Source organism: Eptesicus fuscus, chromosome 3, assembly GCF_027574615.1.
Source record: "Eptesicus fuscus isolate TK198812 chromosome 3, DD_ASM_mEF_20220401, whole genome shotgun sequence".
NCBI classification, from domain to species: domain Eukaryota; kingdom Metazoa; phylum Chordata; class Mammalia; order Chiroptera; family Vespertilionidae; genus Eptesicus; species Eptesicus fuscus.
Window position 1 is genome coordinate 62746051 of NC_072475.1, and position 26867 is coordinate 62772917.

Consider the following 26867-nt stretch of genomic DNA (forward strand, 5'->3'; position numbering starts at 1 on the left):
CTTTGGGCAGCTACTTTCAAACAGGGCTATTCAGGAGCAGAGAGAAAGGAGGCATTGAAAGCAGAATGGGATTGCAGTGGAGTCCCTGGGGTTCTGGGCAAGGAGAACTCACAATGCTTACAATTGATCTTCTGTCCCAGGACTGACACGTGCACCGATCTCTCCATGATCACCATTGTAACCTTTCCTCTTCAGTACACTGCATTGGAAATAGGATCACCGCAGCGATTAAGCCACTCATCTGAAGTAGTTTGCATTAGAAAAGAAGAAATTAGAAATTCTGCTGAAATAACTGTGTTTTCCAAGTTTTTAAAATAAAATATTGATGTTATGTTAAGGTAAGTTTAATGATTTTCATGACAACACAGATAAAAACTGGGTGATAATATTAGTATATAGCAATGCACGTGTATCTTTTAGTATTGTACTGGAAAAGTCATGGGCTTTGGATATGACAGCCTGGTTGCAACTCTGACTTTGCTACCTATTAGCAATGTGAAATTGAACACTTATCTGAACCTCCATAAAAATAACCTTTTCCTGAAAATTACATGAACAAAACAGATCACACCTGACATAGTTCTGGGACACAGCATACCCTCAATTGAATGCATACACTTTTCCTTTCTCTTATATTTCTTCCTCTTGCTAAACTTTAAAGCTGTGAGTGCACAGGATACTATAGCTGAGGTGAATGGCTGGGGATTAGAAAGAGGCCAAATGGATTCCAGGGTGATCTGTAGATGTAGTAGAAAAACACATTTGCAGGCTGAAAAGAAAGAAGAATAATTCAGGTTTAACTGTTTAACAACATCTTTTTCTATCATATTTTCCCCCTTTCTCTAACTTCACCAAAAGGACCAGGGATAAATGATTCCTATCTCTGGAACTTTAGTTATAATAGGGAAACTAGAACAGGTGTCTGACATTTAAAATTTTTTTAAACATTCCAATCAGTGTTCCCCTGACTAGTCTGGGTCTCCTTCTTTATTTCACTTTTCCTCTGATACCTATTACTAAACAAATTAAGTGGTCAAAAGGAAGAAAACAGAGAAAAAATAGAGCCCTATAATGCAGATTCCATGAAGCTTAGAAGAGGGCAGTACATTTTATTTCAATAGAGTGGCATAAATAGGAACAGTCATCTTATAATTATTTTAGAGTCTCTATTAACATAATTAAGCAGCTATAATATCATGTAAAGACACAGTTTACTCTCTCATGCTTATTTTTATTTACCCAGTTTGTCTACAGCCCTGCAGGAAGCCTTATAAAACAAAACAATCAATTAATTCCCTTAGTATTGGAAAGGTGAAAATGAGGAAGGCTAGCATGTCTTGGGTAGGTTTTCTGCTTCACACTGAGAAGGGATATAACAGGGATTAAAGAATTAGCAAGAATTTGATTGGGCAATTTGTTTCCGCTTTTATAGGTCAGATCTTTCCCCTGAAGGGTTGTGTGTTGTGTGTGTTTATATATGTTATGAGTTAGCAAAATATCAAATACACCAAAATTCTAAGTATAGCAATCCACTTAGGTTGTATAAATGTAGGTTTGTCTATACCATTACTCCCCTCCACTGGTATGGATATATGCACTGAAATGAACATTGTATTGAATTGAAAATGTTATGAGCCTGGTTAGTGATACATAGTGAGTGAACCTTCTGATTCAGCAGAAATTGCCTTCCCATTCTAGAAAAAAATAGATTAGTGCCATAACACTTTAATCATACCCTGGATGCCAAGCCTGTTATATTAATGGTTTTTGCATTTAAATAGTGAAAGTGGATTCAATATAGGGAAAATGAGTTAGCAGCTAACCCAGAAGGAAGGCATCATCTAGCCACAATAAAGGTAGGCTATGGCTCCCTGGAGGGAAAACTGGCCGCCAGTCTGTCCTCTTGGTGCTCAAGGACCTGCCTTTGAGGACGTTATCTATTGTAATGAGAAGGCACTTAACTCCTTTCTGTGACTGTTAGTCTTTGGTTTCTGCTGAAAATTCTGATACTGGTGCACTTAAAGGGCAATCTATTGAGATGCTTTCCTGAGCTCCTAGCCACCAAAATCCAGCTCAAGGGTGACAGTTCATTAACAATGGTTTTAAATAGCTTGCAAATGACAAATCAGAGCCAGCACAAAAAAGGTTTATTAATATTTTTATTTTATTTATTTAAAGTTAAAATACATATTGATCATTATCATGTGAATACAGTTATAATTGGCCTATAAAACAAGGTCAGACCAGACTTAAAGCTTTGAATCATCAACCATTAAGCAAGTCCTCTGTAGATTGTTTGAATAATGAGTGAGTACACATTAATAACCATTATATTTATCTGTATTGAAAATGAGGATACCAGAACATGACAGCATATAAAGTTTGACTAAGTAAATATTTAGACTGTATGTTACTGGACCATTGGTTTTGAGATAGTTTTTGAGATCCCCTACAGCAGAGAAAAACACAGGAACAAATACTTTCTAAAATTGCTGGGAAAACTAATGCAATGCCCAGTCTTCCTGCCATGTTACCAATTACCACGTAAGAAAATGGGTATGTATGAGAGAGCAGAAGATAATTCTGTATTTCCTCTTTATCTTAGCCATCTTCCAGAGTGATTTCTGGTTCTGAGGAAGTTGAAGTGTTAGATATCTGTTTGGCTGTACTGTACTGTCTTGAATGAAATAAGGAAACTTGAAATGACTAAACCTCTTCATGGCTTCATTTTCAGTTCATATCTGCAATGGCTTTACCTTTCTGTAACATTTCTCATTTCCTTTCTTTTTTTTAAACTCAAAAATCTTTTTAATTGGAGTATGATATACATAACAAATGTATATGAATCATGAGTGGACACCTTGATAAATTTTCACAAAAAACAGCACACCCATGTAACCACCACTCAGACCAAGAAAAAGCACTTGACTAGTCCTTCTTGAACCCTCCCAATTATCATCACTCATCTCTCCATAGGCTAATACTATTCTAATTTCTGACACAATCATTAGTTTGACCTTTTTGTGAACTTTATATGAATGGCATAATACTCTGTGTATTCATTTGTATCTGACTTCTTTTGGTCAATGTTGTTGTGTGTAGTGGCAGTTCATTCGTTTTCATTGCTATATGGTATTCATTGTGGATTATACCACAACCTATTCACCCATGCTAAATTTGGACAATTGTGTTGCATGGAAACAACAAAACATTGGGACTATTATAAATGCTATGAACATTCTTTCTCACATGTTTTCACTTTATGTATACATTTATTTGGGGCATGCCTTGGAGTGACATTTTTGCATCATAGGTGTAAATATATTCAAATTTATCAGATACTATTAAAAAGTTTTCCAAAATGGTTTTACCAATTTACACTACCATAATCAGGGTATGAAAAATCTAGTTTCTCACCAATACTCAGCACAAACCATATTCAGTACCTGTTATCAGCATTGTCCTTTCGTTCACATTGTTGACATTTAGTAATTTCCACATTTTCTCATCATTTACTCTCTCTTCTCCCTCCAATCAAAATAATTCTACACATTTTCATTCCATTTATCTTTGTAAAGTACATTTCTGAGCATTCTAGTCTCTTCCTCAAAATTCTTAATGTTCCAGTTTCCTTCAAATAATAGCTCCACAACATTACCAACTCCTTCCCCCATAACTCAGCTACCCTATATTCCCATAAAAGCAGCCACTCTGTACAAGTGTGCTCCAAACTCCCCCACAGCCACTTGTTTATATGTACTATTAACCTTTTAGAGGGTCTCTTCTTTCCCGCAGCCAACTCTTCCCATTTTACCTCAAATGCCCCTACCTTTAGAGACCAAAAAAGCTTTCTTTCCTCCATTCAACCCTTCAGACACTTTGTTATTTCCCTTTAGGTATTAAGTTGTCTGCTAGGTTTATTTTTGGAGGAAAGAGGTACAACTTAGCACAATGATTTGTGTACAGAAGGGGCTCAATAAATATTTGTAAAATTAAAGTGAACATACAAAGTGTTTTACTGAAACTCCTTGGATTTTTGGAACATACATTCACCTGAAGAAGCATGCCAAATTTTTTGGGGGGTCAAATAATGACAGGAATCTCTGCCTGTGAGAGATGAAGCAAAGCCGTCCAAAGAATCTGTTCAAAGTCAGTGACACAATTCACCGTGCCCCAGATCTCTGCTTCTTATTACACCCATGGGATTATATCTTCCATGGAAATTGCCTTCTGAGATGAAAAAGAAAGATTTGGGTCAATTTAACAATTTGTACTCATCCAAAATAATATTGATTTGTATTGGATTATCTTCAAAATTCCCTTGGCACCAATAGTCTTCATTAGATAATGTCAACTGAGTGACATTTAACATACTTAGGATCCCTGCAGGTTAAGCAAGTAAGTGCAGCATGGTTTGTCAGACTCTAAGGCATTCTTGGAAACAGAGTAGTGTAGTAGAGGAGTCTAATTTAAGAATCTGATGGACATGGATTGAAATATTAATTATGCCTCATGTAAGCAGTGCACATTTGGACAAATTACTTAACCTCCTCGGCCTCAACTTTGGCATCCAAAAGAAAGGAGAATAGTAATGTGGGATTGTCAAGACTAATGTGAAAATCAAATAAAATAATGTACCCGAAGTAGTTAATTTCAGGGCTAGACCCAAAGGCTGCCTTCTTCAGGGAGCCTTCTCCGATGACCCACCAACTGTGTTAGGTGCCACTATCTTCTGCTTTCAGAGTGCACTGTATTTACAACCTCAACACTTTATTTTAATTTCTTCATTCAATCATTGTTGTGATGATTTGCTCTCTGTAAACTTTGTGACAATGGTCCTAAGTGACACACCTTTTATATACCCAGTATTTACTATAATGCCTGACACATAGTTCATGTTCAAAAATATTTATCAAAAAGTGAATATGATAAGTGAATGATAATTCCTTTTCCTTAACTTGTATACATGGTGAGAATATAAATTAGAATGACTGAGGCCGTTTTCTTTTTTGCACAAATAGAATTTATATATTCTAATAAGTTCTACCCTTTTCAAAGAAGTCATGTTTGCAAGCTATATATGTATTTTCAGGATCCTTAGATGAATGTTGAAGGTCTCTTAAGGTCATAGCATAAAAGCCTGATTCCCATTGTGCTCATGTCATCAAAAGAGATGAATCTATCTTGTGAGAGCAGGTTCTATTTTGAAAAACAATTAAATGCCATTAGGAATCAACTGTGGCTAATTAAGCAGTTCATTTTATTTTTCATTTGAAACAAAGTTTGATGAAGCATTAATAAAACTATTTTTCTTCTGTGACCAATAATTAAGGACAGACTCTATGATCTCTCAAATTATGTATTGTGAAAGTGAATGTTCTTTGGAATGGGTATGTGGTATGTTGTGAAACATGCACACACAGACACAGATACACACAGACACATATATAAACAAACACAAATACACACACATAGTCAGGCAAACATACACACACACACACACACACACATACACACACACACACGAACAACAACACCAACAATCCCTCTCTGCCTCCGCTGAAAATTACATTTCTTTAAAGTCATGCCTGACATAAATTCCATGTAAAATTCATTTTCTACAGGTCCTTCTAAGGAGTATTTTGTGGACTGTAAACCTCTCTCAGTTAATATGGTCCATACTCATTTAGCAGCATTACAATTAGCCTCTCCCACCCTCCTGCTGGTCCTATGCAGTTTCCTAACAAAATGGATTTTCTACCATGTTGTTATAATAGGAATTTTATGTTAAAAATGCAAACTTTGGCCTTAAATTAATTATATTTAAGGATTTAATAAAATAGGAAATTCTAGTGACAATAACCAATACAAATATACATATAATTTTTAAAGTTTTTAACAGTGAATTCCTGTGATCGTGTGTCATTAGTATTATAATTTACATTTTTAAGATGGCTACCATAAACTGAAAGCAAAAAAAAAAAAAGTCAACAGTAAGTCTGGAGACCCTCCTTGCATATTTTGTGTTATATGTGTCATGAACATTTTTGTGGTATAAATGCATAACCCCCTTGATTCAATCGCATTCCATTGACAGCTATGTTTATAACGTTATTGACTACAGGGGTTCCAAAGCTGAGCAAAACAAAGTGAGTTAAAAGGATGGAGTCAAAGACAAAGAAATTAGAAGAAAGAAGCTGGAAATTAGGGACTAATGGGAAAGTTGTTTACCGTCTGACAAAGTTCTTCACTCTTTTCAAATAAGCTTATTTCCTCGATGAAGTCATTGGCAACAATTGGGATTATGAGGTTTTATTTGCAGAGCATTTCCAAATAATTTGGTGTCCCTCCCAAATAACTGTCTCTCTTGGCAACCCAAGTTAGGATAAAGGCTGAGCAATTAGTTATGGTAATTAATCTTCAAAAGAAGAAATCACCAGAAAAAGTGATTTGTGCAGTTGAGCAGTTGACTGCGATCTTTGAATGAACATGCTTAGGAAAGTTTTACCTATGTTTCCTCTATCAGATGAAGTCTGGAGAAAAACTGTATTCTATTGGGTTTCCTCTTCTTTTTTGTTTACCTGAACTTATTTACTTTACTTTTTTTTTTGTTTTGTTTTAAGAGACCACATTGGCTGAGACATTTAAAATACAAAATGGTAATTAAGAGTGTTTGAGGCAGCTCCAGCTGGCTTTGGAATAGCTCCCAATAGGCAGGCTGACATTTCCACCCTCTAAGAATCACTGCTTGGATGAAGTTGAGAGCAGCCAACCTTGATTCCACCCACTGTTTGATTAAACAACAGAGAAACTGCAAATACTAAAAGTCACTTCTCTTGAGCCACCTTAAACTGACAGCAAATGCATGAAAAGAGCATGATGTAGAAGTAGATTATGAATTAGTATAAAAACAACTTATCAAATGGCATTTCTCAAAGTGAGCATCTAATTGGTCAATGAGCCATCTAAGTGTAGAAATGGCATTAGTATCTCCAGAGAAGAGTATCATGAGGCCATTTGAAATACAGTTTAATTTTCATTTAGATTCATGCCCAAGAAAGGACTGAGATAAGCAGCCAGCTGTCTGCAAAGCTTTAAACAGGTACAGTTTACATGATGACTGCAAGCCTGAGATATTGCTGGGACAAGATGACAAAGCATTATATAAGTCATGGTTCCTGCCTCCTGGGAGTTTATAAGGTAATTGAGGAGACTAAAGTTGTTCATCTGGAACAACTAAGAAATGCCAGGTGGCATATGATTGCATATCAATATATGTCTGCATACATCTATATATCATTATATAGAGAGATAGATATATGTAGAAATATAGTCAAAATGAGCATACATGAATATATACAGGGTTGGGAAGAAAGGTTTACAGTTGTTCATAAGGTAAATAATACAATAATTAATAAATAAATGATACAAGAATAAACTGTTTTGCATACTCACTACTGTAAACCTAATTTTGCTCACCCTTGTACATACCTGTGTCTATATTCTATATTCTATCCTCTATCTTCTATCTTCTATCTTCTATCTTCTATCTTCTATCTTCTATAATCTATATTCTATATTCTATATTCTATATCCTATATTCTATATTCTATATTCTATATCCTATATTCTATATTCTCTCTATATATATAATTCCTATCGCATATCAGCTTTGAGAAATAAATCAGAATAATTGGATAATGATCCAGGGGAGAAATACTTCGTTAATTTTAACATTAGGCAACTAAGTGTAGGCAAATAGCAACTTGCTAGATTTCTGTTTTCTGTTGGGAAAAAAGGTTTACAGTTGTTCATATATGAAAGGCTCCTTCTTGTATGAAAGGCTCCTTCTCTGAGTCTTCAGGTTCTTTCCAGGTTCTATAGGAAAGAACATGTGAGCCATTACATTTGTGACTGAGAGGTTGTTACTGAATTCGAGAGGCTTCAGGGAAGTCACTGGAAAAGTGGGGAGATTATCTGGGGTTAAAGAGAGTCCTCTCTACTGAATCTTTACTCGGGACCAGGTGTCTGGAGTCCTGAGTTTAGCTCCAGTTTTCCCACAAGATGGTCTAATGACAACGGCAAATCATTTTCCTTCTCTGGATTTCCCTTTTCCGTCTGTGAAATGAGCGCTTCGGTGAGGCAGTCTCAAACATGTCTGTTTTCTGACACGGATACTAGTAATAACGTGGGTTGGTTCCAGTGTGTCGCACTGGCACCCTCCTCCACGGCAGTGGACGCCTTCAGCAGTGGCTGCTCTTCACTAGGTTACTACCAAGCTGAGGCCGGTTGCAGGGCCTTTACTGCACAGTGAGTGTCCTAGACACCAATGCTGGCCTTGTCTGTTCCTCGTTATCTAGTGATTTATCACATGTCCTGTGCTCCCCATTGCCAACAATTAAATTTCCTTTTTGTCACTTTATCTACTCTTCATTTCTCTACAATTAAATTTTTATCTCCGTTAGACCTAGATTTTTTCTAACCAGTTTCCCTCTAAAACCCTCTCAAAGGATTAAAGGATATATAAAAGTTTTAATAAAAAGTACTATAGTGATTATAACTGCTCTTTTATATTTTTCTATTTTGGTAAATGTCTTAATGCTCATAGGTCAATATTGCACATTATATTTGAACTACTAGAAAGATATTAATCTATACCCATGAAGAACTATTCTAACTGTGCTAATAAAAGGTTTGTATTTATAGATACTATGTCATATTTAATTAACCTGTTCATATTTGAAACTGGAACATTCCATAAACAATTTTGCTACATTAGCACAAGATGTTTAAGGAAGTTTGTGTTAATTATATTGCACATCTTGAAGACTAAAGCAACTGGAGTCTTTTCTTGTGTCTATAGTACCGTTCCTTTGTTACATGATAATTATACTCTAATTTTGTGGAAAATATAGTGTGGTCTTGTAAAAAGGAACTTTTCATCTTTTTAGCATTTAAAATCACACAATACATTCCTGGAGAGTCAACATAGCATTTTTAGTTAGCATCCATTGAATACCTTACATTTTGAATTCCTGAATTCTTCTTCTCATTGCCCTGTGGCTTCATTTTCTCATATCTCTAATATTGTCACCCTGATCACACCCAGAACTTTCTTCTGTATTTATGGGCATCACTGCCTTTCATTTTATTAGATTCTCCTACTTCTTCCTACTTTCCTTAACCTGGAATATGTGTACTTCCCTACATTTTTTCATGTTTTATTAACATTTCCTTTTGCATTTATATTGTTTACTTGCTCTTCTTTAGCACTAACTGTACATCTCTGAATCATTTACCAATATGTTAATCTATTGCATTTATAGAATAGAATGTATATTTAATAATATAGTCAAAAAGTATTGTCAGTGTCTACTCTTAGTGAAGTAATGGAACTTTACCAAATTCCCCTTCTTCTTAACTCTTTTGGTTTTTATCTCTAAATTATTAGCTGACCTCCAAATCTGAATTTATTATTCTTGACTTTGACCTTTGACGTGTGTAATTCCTCTAGACTGACATTTCTTTTTCCCACTGTGTGTATGGTTCTTTTCATTCCAAACTCTACCCTGAACTCAAGGCCTTCAAAAAAACTTCCCAGTTAATAGAAATTTCTTCAGTAATTATAACAATTTTATTGTATATGTCTAGGGAGTTTGGCTTAGCCCATTATATCCCAATGTGTTGAAAACCATGGAAATATTTTTTTAAATATATTTTATTGATTTATTACAGTGAGGAAGAGAGAGGGATAGAGAGTCAGAAACATCGATGAGAGAGAAACATTGACCAGCTGCCTCTTGCACATCCCCTACTGGGGATGTGCCCGCAACCAAGGTACATGCCCTTGACCGGAATCGAACCCGGGACCTTTCAGTCCGCAGGCCGACGCTCTATCCACTGAGCCAAACTGGTTTCGGCAATGGAAATATTTTATGTGGGTATATAGTTTTACTAAAGTTTGTCTAACTCTTACATTAGACTTGAAGCTCCCAGTGGTCATGTTTATTAGTTATTTATATTTTTTAGGGGATGCTGTCAGTTTTCTGAATAGCAGAACTATCCCTCATAATTCTCAAGCCCTTTGGTATTTTTATAATGGTTTTTCTTGAGAAGGACATAAATGGTATCACAAAATCCCCTTTCCTTTATTGAACACCAACAAAGACTGATTTCGTTTTCAGATGACATTCTTACATTCTTCCTTAGACTCTCTTTTATCACCTTGTGCTGTCCAAAATTCATGCTTATATCTCCTTCCCCAGAAAGAGAATGGCACAGAAGATGGCATGGCATTTCTATTGATTGTATTGATATATAGTCTAATTTTTATAAGTAAGGGATTTTGTGATTATTTTATGAAGCTGTGACAAAAGGTTGTGTAGGAAGCATGAATCTCAAGGGGAGTTAGTAATACGATCTTGGCTCAGAAAGAATATCACATTTATTGACTATTTCTCTAAGCAATAGACAGTCTTTATTGAATAGCGGATGCTTTCATTCTTGCATTTCATATTTGTAGGATTAAAAAGGTTATATGCAAAATAAATCTGGCAATATCAGCTTGGCTCAGTCCCGTTCCATAAACCTCAGTACATGGAAAGCTACAAGATTGATTTCTCAATATTCAATTTCTCAGTGGAGCAAGTAGTCAAAACATGTATTAGTCTCTGCTCTTTGAAAAGGACATTAGCATTTGCTCCTTCACGGATAACGATATTGGTGAGAGCCTCGTTTTGCCTCGGATTTTCCCCATCTTTTCTATGTCCCACATTAACTCCCAAGTCATGGAAAGTTTAGTGCATGGAAGAGTCACAACACTAAAATAGAATATGAATTAAAAAAAAAAAGACTATGGTACTTTATAAACTATGAGCCTTAATTTTACCACCTTCTCTCAGGCAACACTCCCACTGAGATCAGTGGGGGGTTGGCTCAGTTGAAGAGAGTAAAATGCAATCCAACCAGCATGTAGAAATAATTCTACTCTAATCCCAGCCTGAACATGGAAATCCAGTTACTTCTGAATTGGATGAAAACACACACCAGCACTGAACAATAGGTGAAGGAAGGCAGGGGAATACTATTTTCAGTGGTCTCTCAGTATTGTTTGTACATTGGGTTATAAAGTGCCCAGAGAGATTTATTCCTCTCAGCACAATATAAAATCAGAAATGAATATGTTGGGATGCAGTTTGCTTAAAGGCAAAGTGTATTGTTAGAACACATTATTCTAGCATTATCATTTATATCTAGTTTATATGTAATATCTCAGACTTTTAAATGCAACTTATTTGTATACTTAGCAATCATTGTTTTCTTTTACAGACTAAGAAGCTGTGCAGTAGTCACTGATGACTTTACCATTTTTGCATATTTGTAAATATATACATTCATATATTTAAAAGGCGCTGCAGCCTCACAGTGAGAAAACACCCCAGGCTGGAAGGAACTAGTGATCACAGCTGTCTTGTCCCGCCTCCAGGGGTTTCGCCTCTGTCTGTTTCAGCTGCAGCCTCATCAGCTGCCAGGGAGGGAAAGGCAGGGGCGGGAGCGTTATCCAGCTGAGATGGCAGCTGCCACCACCTCGCCTGTGCCCTCCAGCTTTCTAATCACAAGGTGGAAATTTTTCAAGGGGAAGTTTACTAGGAAAGTAAAAGGAAAACAAAACAAAGCCCCAAGTGCAAGAAAAAAAGATAAAGAAGCAGACATGTTTCCAGAGACTAGCTCTTTTAATTCTTGAACTCTGTACAGAGTGGCACTGCTAGCTGTGACCTGGCACAACAAGTCACACTTCTACATGCACAGAAGCTTCTATCTGGCCAAGGTACACAGACTCTTAATTCCACATCCATTTGTCTAGGCCTCGATATTAGATCTGGAACAATTCTCAGGACCTCCTTTATCCTGTGCTTTCCATCACGACCACGACCACAACCCCTACCCCAGCTCAACATGATGACTTTGAACATTCTCCATTAACTGAGAATTAATGCTGCATTGCCACTGGTTTTTATTTGCATTGAAGCAGCTTCTCTGGGTCTTGTGTCAAAAAGAGGAGAGGGCCTGGCGGTGTTGCTCAGCCATTGATCTTTGACCCAGGAACTAAGAAGTCAACAATTCTATTCCCAGTCAGAGCACATGCCTGGATTGCATGTTCGATCCCCAGCGCTGGGTGTGCAGGAGACAGTTAATCGATGATGTTTCTCTATCATCAATGTGTCTCTCTATTCCTCTCTCTAAAAATCAATAAAAAATATATATATATTTTTTTTTAAAAAAGAAGAGAGGAGAGTCTTTTTTGGCCCACGGTGGCTCTTTAGGCTTTAGAACATTTGGAATTGAGTATGGTATCAGCCTTTCTTTTGCCAGATAATTTCAAAGTGTCTAAAATTCGTGCTTTGTTTTTGACCCACTTAAGACTTACTTTCCTATTCTTCAGAAGCAAGTTAATAATCCATCCGGATTTATTAGCAGTCACCTGGCCTTGTTGTCAAGATGCACAGTCCCAGGCACTATAGTTAACATGTGTTTCTTCTTATTCAGACCTCACACAAACTGTTGGATCTTCCATCATGGGCTTTATTCTTTGTTGAGAAATGCTTCTAGCTGTGACCACTTCTGCAGATTCTCTCAGGGGATTCATTTAAGCCTCCATACTGGATTTGACTCACATAGTTCATAGCTTAAAAAACAAACAAACAAAAAATATAAATAATAAAAACGCCACTCTCAAATTTATTTTGTCTTTCCAAATTAAATTGTAACCTGGTGAAACATAAAATTTAAAAAGTGGAAAATTCAATGCAAGTGTGAAATGTGGAAGATTCCATAGGCAATTAATTACAGCTGTGGACAAATTTTAATACTTTAGCATGGCATCTCACCCATGGGCCCTTGTATAAGATTACACTCACTATTTTAGTTGAGACAGGTTCCTTGTCTTCACTTATTCTTGTTGACATATAAAGTTGGGTGACAGTTAGACTTGAAGACCTGAGAATGGTGTTTGAAAATTTCTAACTCTTCATAATTATATCCAATCACAGATTCTATTATTATTATTGGTAGTAATCTTAATGGCTTCCCTTATCAATTCTTTTGGCTTTACCATGACATAAGCCCTGGCTTTCCTTGATGCCTCCTAGACATTTTCCCTGACCTCAATCTGTCCCTTATTTTATTCCTCATACTCTACAATTTAATATTTTTAAAAATTTTATATTGTTACGTTTGATAACACCACACTCCAATGGATTATTTCCAAATTATTTCAACTGAAATTCACTATCTGGCATTTGCCTTTATTATGTTTGTCAATATACAATATTATGTCCAAGTTATATTATTTGTGACTCTCCATAAACTGGAACAAAATGCTTTTTAAGTTTTGTATCCCAGGTTTCTTTTATCAAACACCTTTTATATTTCTCTTCACACTCATCATTCCTCATCTGTACTGGGAATTTTCCTACCTTTGCTGTCATTGTTCCTCCTAACATAAATGCCATCCTCATCTCAACATGCACAAATCTTACCCCAGCTAAAAGTAAATTCTTTATCTTCAGAGGATAAAGACAAAGATCTTATCTCACTCTTCTTTGTATCCCATGTGCTTAGCAGAGTATATACATTCACTAGGTTATTGAAATGAAATAAGAATAAAGTAATACATGAACAAACAAATTAATGTGAAAGCACTGTTGGCTCCTTACCTGCTTCCTGAAAATACCACTTTTGTCTGTCAGTCTTCTCTCATGTTCTTATTTTACCCCCTAAATGTGACCTCCTCCTGCCTCTGTTAACCTTCAGGGCTAACTGAAGACTCATCACTTTATAATGACTTTTCTTACTATGCTTCATCGTATTCCTTCCTTGATTTTCCATAACTGACTGAGCCATGCCACATAGTCTGGCCTTCAATTATGCACTCTCTTTATGGTTCTTTAAGTGTTTCAAAGTTTGAAAATTTCATCTGCCCAAATCAATGACTCTATACCTTCTCAAGGGCAAAAACTGTCTTTGATATGCCACACAAATCTATCACAATGCTAGGTCTACAGAGGGAAACAGTTGTTCAACTGGCCCTCCAGCTGAATGAAGTCAACCTTCATAACTTTAGAAAATGGAATGTTAACCTTGCCAACCAAGAGTGTGGTAGCCAAAGCATATGGGTTCGTTCTTCAGCAACTGAGAATAGCAGCACTCCAGGTTCTAGTGAGAGTGTCCTTGAAGTGACTGCTAATTGGATTTTTTCAACTCTCCAGTTGAATGATATCACATTCACAGACAAAAGTCTAAGGCAATAATTCCTGATGTTAGACATTTGTCCAGCTATATCAGAATATTAAAAGAAGACAATTTTTTAAAATACAAATTTAGTGCCTGTATTGGCACAGGAGAAAGTTTTTCCCCTTGAACTCTGTAATTCACATTTTCCTGAATTGTTCTATAAATGTGCTGTCCCCAGGTTTGTATTGCTGGACTGGTGGTGGCAGCATTGTATGGTGGTCAGGGACATTGCTTCCAATTGTCAGCTCTGCTTCCATCTCCTTCATTAGTAGCTGGTACCCTTGGTCAAGTTACCCAACTGTAAAACCTGTTTCTTCATTTTTATAAAGGGGGTATACTATGTGCCTGTTTGTTATGCAGATACAATTTACAAAAATCAGTTAACATTGTGTGGTTCATGGTGAAAATTAAATGTTAGCTATTTTACTACCGGAAATAGCCTTATGATGATTTTACATAATAAAAGCAGCTAATCTTTATTTAATATAAATTCTGCTTTGCAGTACTCTACAGATGATTGCTGAAATTACTACATTATAATTTTTAAAAGATAAGGAAGGACCCTCTTAAAATTTTATAAAAATAATGTTTCCCTTTCCAGAAAATTGTAGTTTATAATAATTATGAAAAATATGGTAAGCTATGTTTTATCAGATGAAACAATTTTATAACTTTATTTATTTTTACTTTGCTTGCTTGAAAGTTCAGAATTAAATTTATAATCACTCTCTTTATCCACCTTACCTGAGAAGATTGATATATTTAACTTCTCATTCACCAACATGGATTTATGGTTACATTATTTTTTAAATATATTTTTATTGGTTTCAGAGAGGAAGGAAGAGGGAGAGAGAGATAGAAACATCAATGATGACAGAGAATCATTGATTGGCTGCCTCCTGCATGCCCCACACTGAGGTGCGAAAGTGCAACCCAGGCATGTGCCCTTGACCAGAATCAAACCCAGGACACTTCATTCTGCAGGCCAATGCCCTATCTACTGAGCCAAATTGGCTAGGGCACATTATTTTCAATATAACAACCTGTTTTCATTTGTCTCAACATTTTTTTAAAATAAATAGACTACAAGTAATTATTGAGTTGAATCTTAGCTTGCCAGAAATGGTCATTTCATTAATTTTTAAACTCATTTTTTAAAAAGGTGATTAGAGTTGAAATATTTGTATAGAAAAAATTAAAGTATAATACCATAAAATAACTTCCTCTGTATCCTTGTGATCAGGCTGGCAGGCAGAGCGGTTAGGGGCAATCAGGAAGGCAGGCAGGCAAGCAAGTTGGGAGCCAGCAGTCCTGGATTGTGAGAGGGATGTCCGACTGCCCGTTTAGGCCCGAACCCACCAGTATCGGGCCTAAACGGGCAGTCAGATATCCCTCCAGGAGTCCCAGATTGGAGAGGGTACAGGCTGGGCTGAGGGACAACTCCCCGCCATGCACGAATTTTGTGCACCGGGCTTCTATTAATACCATAAAATAATTTCCTCTGTATCCTTGTTCCCACCTACCTAGTTTTCTCTACCCTATCACAAATAAGGATTTAGTTAGTATGTGTATACATATCTTCAAGTTTTCTTGATGTGTATAAAGACAAGCAAGAATGCATATCATGTGATACATTTTACATAAAAAGTGGGATATTCTGCATAATAATTTACATGTTGTTGTTTTTTGTTTTTTTTTTTTTTTACTCTGAAAGACTTCCTAGAGACTTTAAAGTGGTGCATGCAAAGCTATTGCATTCATCTTCACAGCTACACATTATTTCACACTATGGATTTCCATAATTTATTTAGCCAGTCTAGTTAGGCTGATTACAATTTTGTGTTATAAACAACCATATAGTGAATAACATCATACATAAATCTTTGTATATGTATATATATCTGTAGAATAAATCCTCTGAATTAGTGCTCTGTGTCAAACAGTATATTTATTTATAATTTTGATAAATATTACCAAGGAGCCTTCAATGGAAGAGCTACAAGATATATGAGAATGTCTACTTCTGCAGACTCACCAGGCTACTATTATCAAACTTTTGGATTTTTCCAGGTTGGTAGGCTTTTTAAAAATTGAGATTAGGCATCTTTTTATATATTTAAACTAGAGGCCCAGTGCACAAAATTTGTGCAGGTGGTGGGGAGAGGTGTGTCCCTCAGCCCAGCCTGCACCCTCTCCAATTTGGGATCCCTCTCACAATCCAAGACTGCTGGCTCACAACTGCTTGCCTGCCTGCCTTCCTGATTGCCCCTAACCACTTCTGCCTGCCAGCCTGATCAGCCCCTAACCACTCCCCTGCCAGCCTGATTGATGCCTAACTACTCCCCTGCTAGCCTGCTTGCCCCTAACTGCCCTCCCCTGCAGGCCTGGTCACCCCTAACTGCACTCCCCTGCTGGCCATCTTATGGTGGTCATCTTGTGTCCACATGGGGGCATCCATCTTTGACCACATGGGGGCATCCATCTTGTGTGTTGGAGTGATGGTAAATTTGCATATTACTCTTTTATTAAGTAGGATAGAGGCCTGGTGCATGGGTGGGGGCCAGCTGGTTTGCCCTGAAGGGTGTCCTGGATCAGGGTAGGGGTTCCCTTGGGATGTGGGGCGGCCTGAGTGAGGGGCCTGTGGTGTTTTGCAGGCCGGCCACGCCCCTCGGTGACTCAAGCAGAGGCCCTGGTATCTGGGATTTATTTATCTTCTGTAATTGAAACTTTGTAGCCTTGAGCAGAGGCCAAGGCAGGCCAGGGCTGCGGAAGCTTGGCTTCCTCCAACACCAGGGACAACTCAAGCCTCCTGCTCTCTCCAGCTCTGTGGCTGCTGCCATTTTTGTTGGGATTTATTTTTTTTTTTCTATAATTGAAACTTTGTAGCCTTGAGTGGACTCCATGGCCGGCCAGGGTGTGTGGAAACTTTGGCTTTCTCCATTGCTGGGGAAACCCAAGCCTCCTGCTCACTCTGTGACCGCAGCCATCTTGGTTGGGTTAATTTGCATAGTCACTCCTGATTGGCTTGTGGGTGTGGCTTGTGGATGTAGCAGAGGTACATTTAATTTGCATATTGCTCTTTTATTAGACAGGATGGGATTTATATTTTCTGTTTTACTAACTGTTTGTGTACATGACTATTGCTCATTTTTCCTGTTCAATTATGAGACTTTTTCTTATCAATGTCTTGGATTCCTTTATTATTAGAGAGATTTTTATTTTTATGATGAGTTGTAAGCATTTTCCCCTAGTTTATCCTTTGAGAAGTGTTGTGTGTTTTTTAATTATGTTAAAAAGTTGCAAAAGTTTGTTGTTATTTGCAACCACACACTTAGGAACTGTTCGATGAATTTTGCTAAAGGCATTATATTCTGGAATAGCTGATTTTTATCTAAGTTGCAAGAAGCCTTGGGGTTCTAAAAGGTATGTCTGTGGAGTTTCTAGTAATACAGTCTGGTAACAGTTTAAATATAAATAATGCATGTGTCTGGACTTCATCAGGCCATCCCACAGAGCTATACCCAATGGTGTAATATCAAGACAGGAAGATATGTGGAAATTTACACAAGTAGATAAACTACCAATCTTGAAAATAAACCTCTGAACTATAGGAGAAAGGATTTTAGATCTGTTTCATCTCAAATCCTCTACTTTTGTATTCCCAAATATTCCTAATATTCCTCTAGACCAGTAGTTTCCTTTCTTTAAAGCATTTCAGCACTTTTTCCCCCTTAAAGAGAACTTCATGAGCTGACCTAAAAGGAGTCTCTGTGGTTGCAAGTGGATGCAGGGAATAGTAAACCTTAATTCCCCTCCTTTTTTAGTCTTTCTCTTCTATTTTATCTTCCCATTTCTAGTAACAACCAGCTCACTCAGGAGGAGCCTAGGACCCACTGATGCAGTTACAAGGATCTAGTCTACCTTGAAATCCTGAGAATGATGTAATGCCAACTTTTTTTTTGTTTGTTTAAAATATTCCAAAACATTCTTTGCTTAATGAAAAGTCCTCTTTTAGGTGTAATCTAAACCACACATTCTGTGTCATTATTTTCTTAATCCAGTTTATTAGAAATGGAACTATTATCCCTGTAATAGTCACATTCTTATTTCTAGAGGTTTGGTCGTGAGGAGAATCTTGAAGACCCCACCCAATGCTCCCACCATGGGGAAAGTGTCTCCAGCTCATAGTCTCATCATCTGATCACACAGAACTAGCTGTCCCTCAGGAGCTGCTTCCACTCTGCTCCAGGTCTTCCTGTGGGAAGTTTCTTCTCATATTGGACCTTTCTCTGTCTTCTATTCATTGATCTGCCCTTGGCTCTCTAAAGCTACACATAATAAGATCCACTTTTCTTCAATAGAGATGCATATTTAAAGACAGTTATCATATCCTCCTTCCACCCCATTCTCCAATTTTCTATTCTCTAAAGTAAACTTATATTCTTCTTTCCACTGTATTAGGAACTGGGGAGACCTCTCACATTGCTGATTACTGTCCCCTAGATTTACTGCAGTGTGGTGATCACTCCTTTCAGAGCAGCAGTGCCAAGCACTGAACTTGGGGACTGGCCAGTGAAGAGATCATGATATTGCCTAAACCAAGTGGTCTAGGTAGTACCTTTTCTGTCCTTTTCCTATTTCACCCTTTCTGAGTCTTTAATTTGCCTTGAAATTTAAATCATTCAAATTTGTCATGGAGCAGCACATACCTTTAGTCCATATAGACTTAAAGCATTCCAGCCTTTGAAAATAGAAAGGTAACTAGAGATCATTTAGTCCAACTGCTTCATTTTACAGGATGTACAAAGCAGGAGAGATTTCTAAAATGTTCATGTCTTCTTTAATGGCTGTACACTATGGAGCATTCAAAAGATGTGCAGCAAGGTGTCTTCTAACACTATCTATAACAACCCACTCCCCCCAATGCCATGTGTGATAGGCAGAATAATGACCCTCTAAGGATGTCTCTGTCCTCCACCTTAGTACTTGTGAATATGTCACCTAACATGGTAAAAGGAACTTTACAGATATGACTATGGTTCTAAAAATCTTCAGAAGGAAAGATTATCCTGGATTTTCCAGGTGTGAAAACTCTAATCACATCAGTCCCTTAAAGGGGAGCACCATTCTTAGCTGTAGTCAGAGGAAGATGGGTAAAGGGAGAAGCATCATAGATTCACAACATTGCTGGCTTTGAAGGTAAAGCAAGGGGGACAAATGTCAAGGAGTGAGGACAATATCTAGAAGTTGGAAAGGGCAAGGAAACAGATTCACCTGCTAGAGTTTCTGTAAAGGAATGTGGCTCTACCAACAATGTGATTTTAGCCCAATGAGGCCCATGTGAGATTTCTCATTTATAGAATTCCAATCAAATTAATGTGTGTTATATAAACCACTGAGATTGTAATGATTTGTTATAGCAGCAATAGAAAACTAATACACTAGAAAAGACCAAATACTAAACCAAATATATTCACAGCTTTTTAAGCCTCAAACAATTAACATATGCAGTATGTGCAAAGTATTATGGAGCCAAATTTGCTTTGTTTGATAGCCATTTCCTCATAATGAGCTGGGCTCTTTTAGAAATTACATTAATAACTCAGGGCACCATTTAGTCATTATTGCTTCAGTGTGTTAGCTGTTACCTTGATGATGATGGCCTAAATCTCCTTAGTCACTCCGAGGGAATTGCTTCTTTACTGGGAAAAGTACTCATTTAGATTAGTCTTTTATATCATCATGTTTAGAAAGTATGTTTGGAGAGAATTTTGGAACCTCTCTTTTTCACACCTGAGTTCACGTGTTCCCATCCATAATAAAGTCCAACTTACACTAAATATGTTTCTACACCAAATTTGAGTTCTGTTAATTTAGTAAATGCTTGGACACAATACAGTTTTTCCTGAGAATTAAGAAATGAGCAATGGAGACTGCTTTAGGGCCTTTGCCAAGTATGTAGTTTCACTAATGCACTGCCCCTGAGTGCTCCTCCATAGGCTTAAGGCAGAGATGTGCTGAGATTTCACACCTTGAGCTTCCCTTCAAAGAAAATAATTCTTCCTAGTTGCTGAGTATTATTTTGTGTTAGGTGATGGGCATGTTTCTGAACATGTATTTCCATATCTCATCATCAGAACTATAGTAAGAAGATACTACAAAGCCCTCCACAGTTGAGGAAACTGAGACTCAGTGAGAATAAGCCACTTACTCAAGTTCACAGAGTTTATAACTGCTGCAATGGGACCCATACCACGCTGGTCAGACCCCAGAGCCTGTGCTCATTCTACTTCTACATGCTGCCTCCATGTACTTGCATATCATGTACGGGTGGATTACCATAGGACTATTTAGTTCACTAATTTCACAGTTTTTGGAAATTCAGAAATGTTCTTTGAATGGATAGATGCATGAAGAAAGAAATGAATTCTTGAAGCATAGGGAGAGGTAATAAAGAGCTTGTGCTTGGATATTCACAACGGCATCTGGAAACATTGGTATTTAAAAGAAGTCATTATGCACTGACCATGCCTTGCCATACTAGCAGTCAGCAGATGTGCGTCACTGCAGATTGCCCAGGACCAAACCAGAGAGGGTCGGACCTGCATTACCACCATTTGTCCACCATCCAGAACTGAAATATCATTGCTGTTATGTACACATAAACAACTGTTGGACAGCCAAAACCGGTTTGGCTCAGTGGATAGAGCGTCAGCCTGCGGACTGAAAGGTCCCAGGTTCGATTCCGGTCAAGGGCATGTACCTTGGTTGCGGGCACATCCCCAGCAGGAGGTGTGCAGGAGGCAGCTGATTGATGTTTCTCTCTCATCGATGTTTCTGGCTCTCTATCCCTCTCCCTTCCTCTCTGTAAAAAATCAATAAAATATATATATTAAAAAAAAAAAAAAAAACAACTGTTGGACATAGAAATCGGGACTCAAAAGAACTGTTGGCCCAGAAAGAAACTCATTATAGACTGATTCATTTGCCTCTCAGCATAACCATTATTGCTTGTCTCATTTTTGGTTCCTATAAGTGTATTCCTAGTATCACATGAGCTCACTCATCTAGGGAAAATGATGAACAACATAGACTGAAGAACAAGAACAGCATTGATCAGACTGTCAGACCTCAGAGGGAAAGTAGGGGAGGGTGGGGACAAGGGAGATAGATCAACCAAAGGACTTGTGTGCTTTCATATGAGCCTAACCAGTGATCACAGACAACAGGGGGGTGGGGGCATGCATGTGGGAGGGTTTGGGATGGGAATTGGGAGGGGGCATTGATGACAAATATGTGATACCTTAATCAATAAAGTAATTAAAAAAAAAGAAATAAATAAAATAAAAGAAGTTATTATGGCCCAGCCAGCATGGCTCAGGAAGCCATGGTTTGATTCCCAGTCAGGGCACATTCCTGGGTTGTGGGCTAGATCCCCAGTGTGAGGCATAATGATTCTCTCTCATCATTGATGTTTCTATCTCTCTCCCCCTCTCCCTTCCTCTCTGATATCAATAAAAATATATTTAAAAACAGAAGTCATTATGAGGAGCTAATAAGCTAAAGGAGATCTAAAGCAATAAAAAAAGCTATTTTTAATGCATATAATTTGTTAGAAGTTGCTGCATTCTTTCGCAGCAAAGGTTCAGGAATCTGGAGAGGAGGCTGTTACATAAGTGAATACACTAGGCAAGAAATATGAATTTGGAAGGCATTGGGGGAGCCAGACAGAAACCCTTCTCTAGTGGAAGGGGCTCTCTGACTTTTCCATCCCCTTTGCTTTTATTTACTAGAATATACAAATGCCCTTTAGCAAAGCAAACACACATCAATGGTAAGGTTTGGTAAACAATAAAGGATTATTAGGTTAGGGGAATTGCCTTTAGCTGTTCAGCCAGCATCAGGTAATAATATGCAGATTTTCAGCCCTGCTGAATATCAAAGTCCATCAGCCTTCTGATGGACTTCTCGCATTTATTATACTAACTACTGTTGGTCTTTGCCTTCAGCAAGAAGTAATTGTTTGTTTGTTTTTAATCCTCACCCAAGGATATTTTTCCATTGATTTTTAGAGAGTGGAAGAGAGAGGGAAAGACAGAGAGAAATATCAATGTGAGAGAAACCCATTGACTGGTTGCCTCCTGCATGTGCCCCTACCAGGGCCCGAGCTGGGGAGGAGCCTGCAAGGGAGGCACATGCCCCTGACAAGAATTGAACCTGGGAGCCTTTGGTCCACAGGCTGATGCTCTATTCACTAAGCCAAACTGGCTAGGGCTACAAGTAATCTTTATATCTGAATTTTACCCTTCTTCTCCTTGGAAACACACACACACACACACACACACACACACACACACACACACACACACACTGATATGGTTAGTGATTTGTTTTGGAGTACAGTGCATGCCTCTGCAAGATGGCCAATTCCTTGCCTTTACTAAGAGTATACAAATACGAAGGTTCCTAGGGTAGAGGAAGAAGAGAAAAATCTATGCTGTAAAGTGGATAGAATTTAACATTAACTTTGGAGTAGTTCTTGACACACTGTTGAAACACTAAGCTGCTGTAAATTTTGTGTGACAGGTGAGCTTTGGAGATGTTAAAGAAAAAAGACACTGGATTGAAATGTCTTAACACTGTGTTTTTCAAACTGTTTATTTGTTTGATCGATTTTTAGTAGCGGAGCTACCCCCTTTTTAGACAGTTTAATCAGAAGCTAGTGTATGAAACCTATAAAAGATAAGTAGCTGCTATGAATGAAATAGAGACCCTGGCCCCCTATATCAGTTCCAACCGCCAAGTCACCCCCACTGAATCTGAATGCACTGGAAAGCCCAATATAAAAATGGCTATGTTAATGATTATATCCTTCCTCAGAATTCTATTTTTTTAAAATATATTTTATTGATTTTTTACAGAGAGGAAGTGAGAGAGATAGAGATTAGAAACATCAATGAGAGAGAAACATCAATCAGCTGCCTCCTGCATACCCACTGGGGATGTGCCCACAACCAAGGTATATGCCCTTGACCAGAATTGAACCTGGGACCCTTCAGTCTGCAGGCTGACGCTCTATCCACTGAGCCAAACCAGTTAGGGCTTCTCAGAATTCTTTAAACTACAGCTGCTGGGGCTGACCAGCAGATCCTAAGTGACAGATGAATGGATTACTCCAACACAATGTTAGCTGTGAAAGAGAGGGCTAAGGGACTGCCTGGCTGAGGGAACCAGACAGCCTTGTTTGCCTGCTTTGTTAGGCTTTTATTGTAGCAGCAGTTTGAGATAAAGTTTATCTTTTAGATATGATCAGCAGGGTAAGTAATATTGGGAGGACACATGTGTTTGTAATGTATTTTAAGCAAGGACACCCAAAAGATGAAGCATAAGATTTCAGTAAGCACCCGGGGGTCTATTCGTGCACAGACTTGTTTGGAAAGATCAAGGAATAATTAGGGGCACCGCCTTCAGCACTCTCCTAAGTCGGAATTCCGATAAACATGGCAGGTGGCCTTCTGCAAACTTCCCTTTTCTCAGTATGTCCTCCTTACAAACTTTCCAACCAAGTCTCATGCTTCACTACCCCATATGCAGTGAACCAGTTGGAAAGTGTTGTGTAGGAACTTGAATCATATAAATGTGTGTCTATTTCACCAGCATAAGTCTTTGATATTTCCAAGGTTGTTCACTTTATGAAAATATTTTTTTTTCCCCTGAGATTCCAGAGATCAAAGTGAGATGGCTGCCATCTGGTACACAGGAGATTTTTAGGATGTGGGTCCTGTATTTTATGCGATTTGCCTGACACTGAGACTAGGTACACACAAGAGAAGGGATCCTATCAGTTTGTCTGTTCATGGGAAGTTTTTAGTACACATTTGTTGGATGGATGGTTGAGGTCAGACTCAATGTTCTATGGTAAAAAACAACAAGCATCACGTTTAACAGGAAAGAAATACCTTTATAAGAAACTAGAGGCCTGTTGCATGAAGAAATTCATGCAATAGGCTTTCCTTCACTTGGCTTCCAGCACCAGTTTTCCTCTGGCACTCGGGACCCAGGCCTTCGCTCCAGCCAGAGTCTGCCTTCTTCATCTTTGCTGCAGACTCTGGCCAGAGTCTGCCATCTTCCCTGCAGACTCCGGCTGGAGTCTGCCATCTTCCTCTTTGCTGCAGACTCCAGAGTCTGCAGTTTTCATCTTCACTGCAGCACTCTTCTCCTGTAGATCCCTTTGCCCGCTCCCACCCTCCCACCCGCCGCCCTTCCTTCTAATTTGCATAGTCCTTCTGATTGGCTGGTGGGTGTAGCGGAGTGATGGTTAATTTGCATGTTTCTCTTTTATTAGTGTAGATTACAATTGACATGGTTTTCTGCCCTTTCATTATTTAATATTGAAATAATGCGATAGGGTTTAAGACAGATTTTTAGCTATAATATTTAAGGATATTAGCTGAATGCTGGAAAATATGAGACATCCTCTAGCTAATTTCAACTACTACTTATTGAGCAGTTTCTAAATGTCAAAGAACCATGCAGAGGCTTGTTAGGCATTATGTGGCTTAATTCCCACAACACCCTTAACAGGAATTACAATTATTATCCCTATTTACAGAAGAGAAAAACTAAGAGTAGCTAAGTAACATGTTCAAAGTCACCACGTTTGAAAATGTAGAGGCTGGGATTTGAGATCATGTTTGTGGTTCTGGAAGCCTATGCTCTGTAGTCTCCCTGCTGGGATAATGCATAATTTGTGAGTAATGCAGCACTCTATTTTGACTTGAGCCATGCTTAGAATTACAGTTATGCCAATCAACAGTGAAAGCAAAATCCAGTCCATTCAAAGAGCTCTTCCAGTCCTTTATTACAATAAAAACTTATTCTAGATTATTTCAACCAGGAGGAAAGACCTATATCTTGGTAAGTCAATTGCTTACCATTTCTCTCTCTAACATTACACACTCTTTTTCTAGAACCCAGAACTGTTTCCACTGAGTTTTCATAAAAATTCTGACACACCTTCTTTATGGACCTTGAAACTAGACTGTTTGACAAAGGACATGGTGCTCATTATTTTGAAGCCTCAGCTGGGATTTGCCTTCATCTAATCCCTTCACAGGCAAGAAATCCAAAGCATGTTCCTACCAGTCTCTGTGCTGTTTCCATGGATGATGGAACTGCTCCCAAACTGCACTGATACACGGAAAATGCATTAATAACTGTTGCAGCAAGACTGTGATGGTGGTGAGGGTGCCCTCGGGAGGCTGAGGGGGAGATGGTTGTGCCCACCAAGGAAAAATGGCAGCAATGCTAAAGAGGTCCCTAGAGTGACAGCTGCCATAGTGTTCTTCGATGCCTGCATGGAAGGGTGAGGTGGGCATTAATTAAACCAGTGAACTCAGGAGACTAGTACATCCCCGTAGCCTCACATCATTGGGGAAGGAAAATGTGTCTGCTGGAGCCAAACAAAACTAGATACTGCCTTTCAGATTCCATGTTGATACTTAATGCCCAGATACTGGGGCAAAGTTTATCGAACTAATCAAATAATGAGGATGGTACCTTTCACATTATGTAGAAGTATCACACTCACAAAGCCATCAAAGAAAAGAAAAGAAACTAGGAGAACAGAGTGTACAAGATAATCTCAGGAAGAGGCATTATTACTTTTTGCCCTCCCCCACCTCTGCAATAATCACAAAGATTTCTCTCCCTTGCCCTTGCATACTGAAGAGTATGTGGTGGTGAGCAATCTGCTGGGGTGTCCTCGGGCTGAGGACCTGCATCAGGTAGGGGTGTGTGTGAATGGTGGGAGACGCCGTAGGTGCATCTTTCAAAATCTGAGATGGCTCAGGAGCATATTTGAAGTCTGGAATTTTTATTGTCCCTTGCCAAAAGTGTCAAAGGGCTTCATCTCTGCAGGCATAATGAGCTGTCCTCCCATAAAATCTAAGTCCATGTTTGAACTCAAAAACCTTTTTGCCTTCCTTTCCCCCTACCCATTGTCTATTTTAGTTTGCTTTATTTGTAAAATCTCTAGTCCCTCTTGTTCTATAGATTTGCTTCTTAACTGGGACATCCTCCTGCCCCCTTGATCCACACAAATGTTTGCAATGCTTCATGGGAATGGACTTCTTGCCTGGCTTTGGTTAGCACAAACAATGCCTGGAGCTATGGTAAGCTTCCTGGGTCCCTGGCTTCTCATCCGTGACAGGCTGAAAGACACGTTAGAAAGCATTCCTTTAAACGAGAGACCAGCTAAGCTAAAAGAGCAGCAAAAATATAATGGCATTTTTTATACAGATATGCAACAGGCTAATAGGCAACCTATTTTTTCCACTTTTTTTTTTAAATTTTCAGGTTGTGATATTGTTGCAACTTTTGAAAATTAATCTGTACTCTGTCTCTATTAGGGTCTAACAAACAAATTGCTTAAAGCCCAGGAGTCATTGGGAGTAAAACCACACTTAAATATACATATATATATATACATACATATATATAAATATACATATACATATATATATATATATATATATATATATATATATATATATATATTTCAGAGAGAGGAAGGG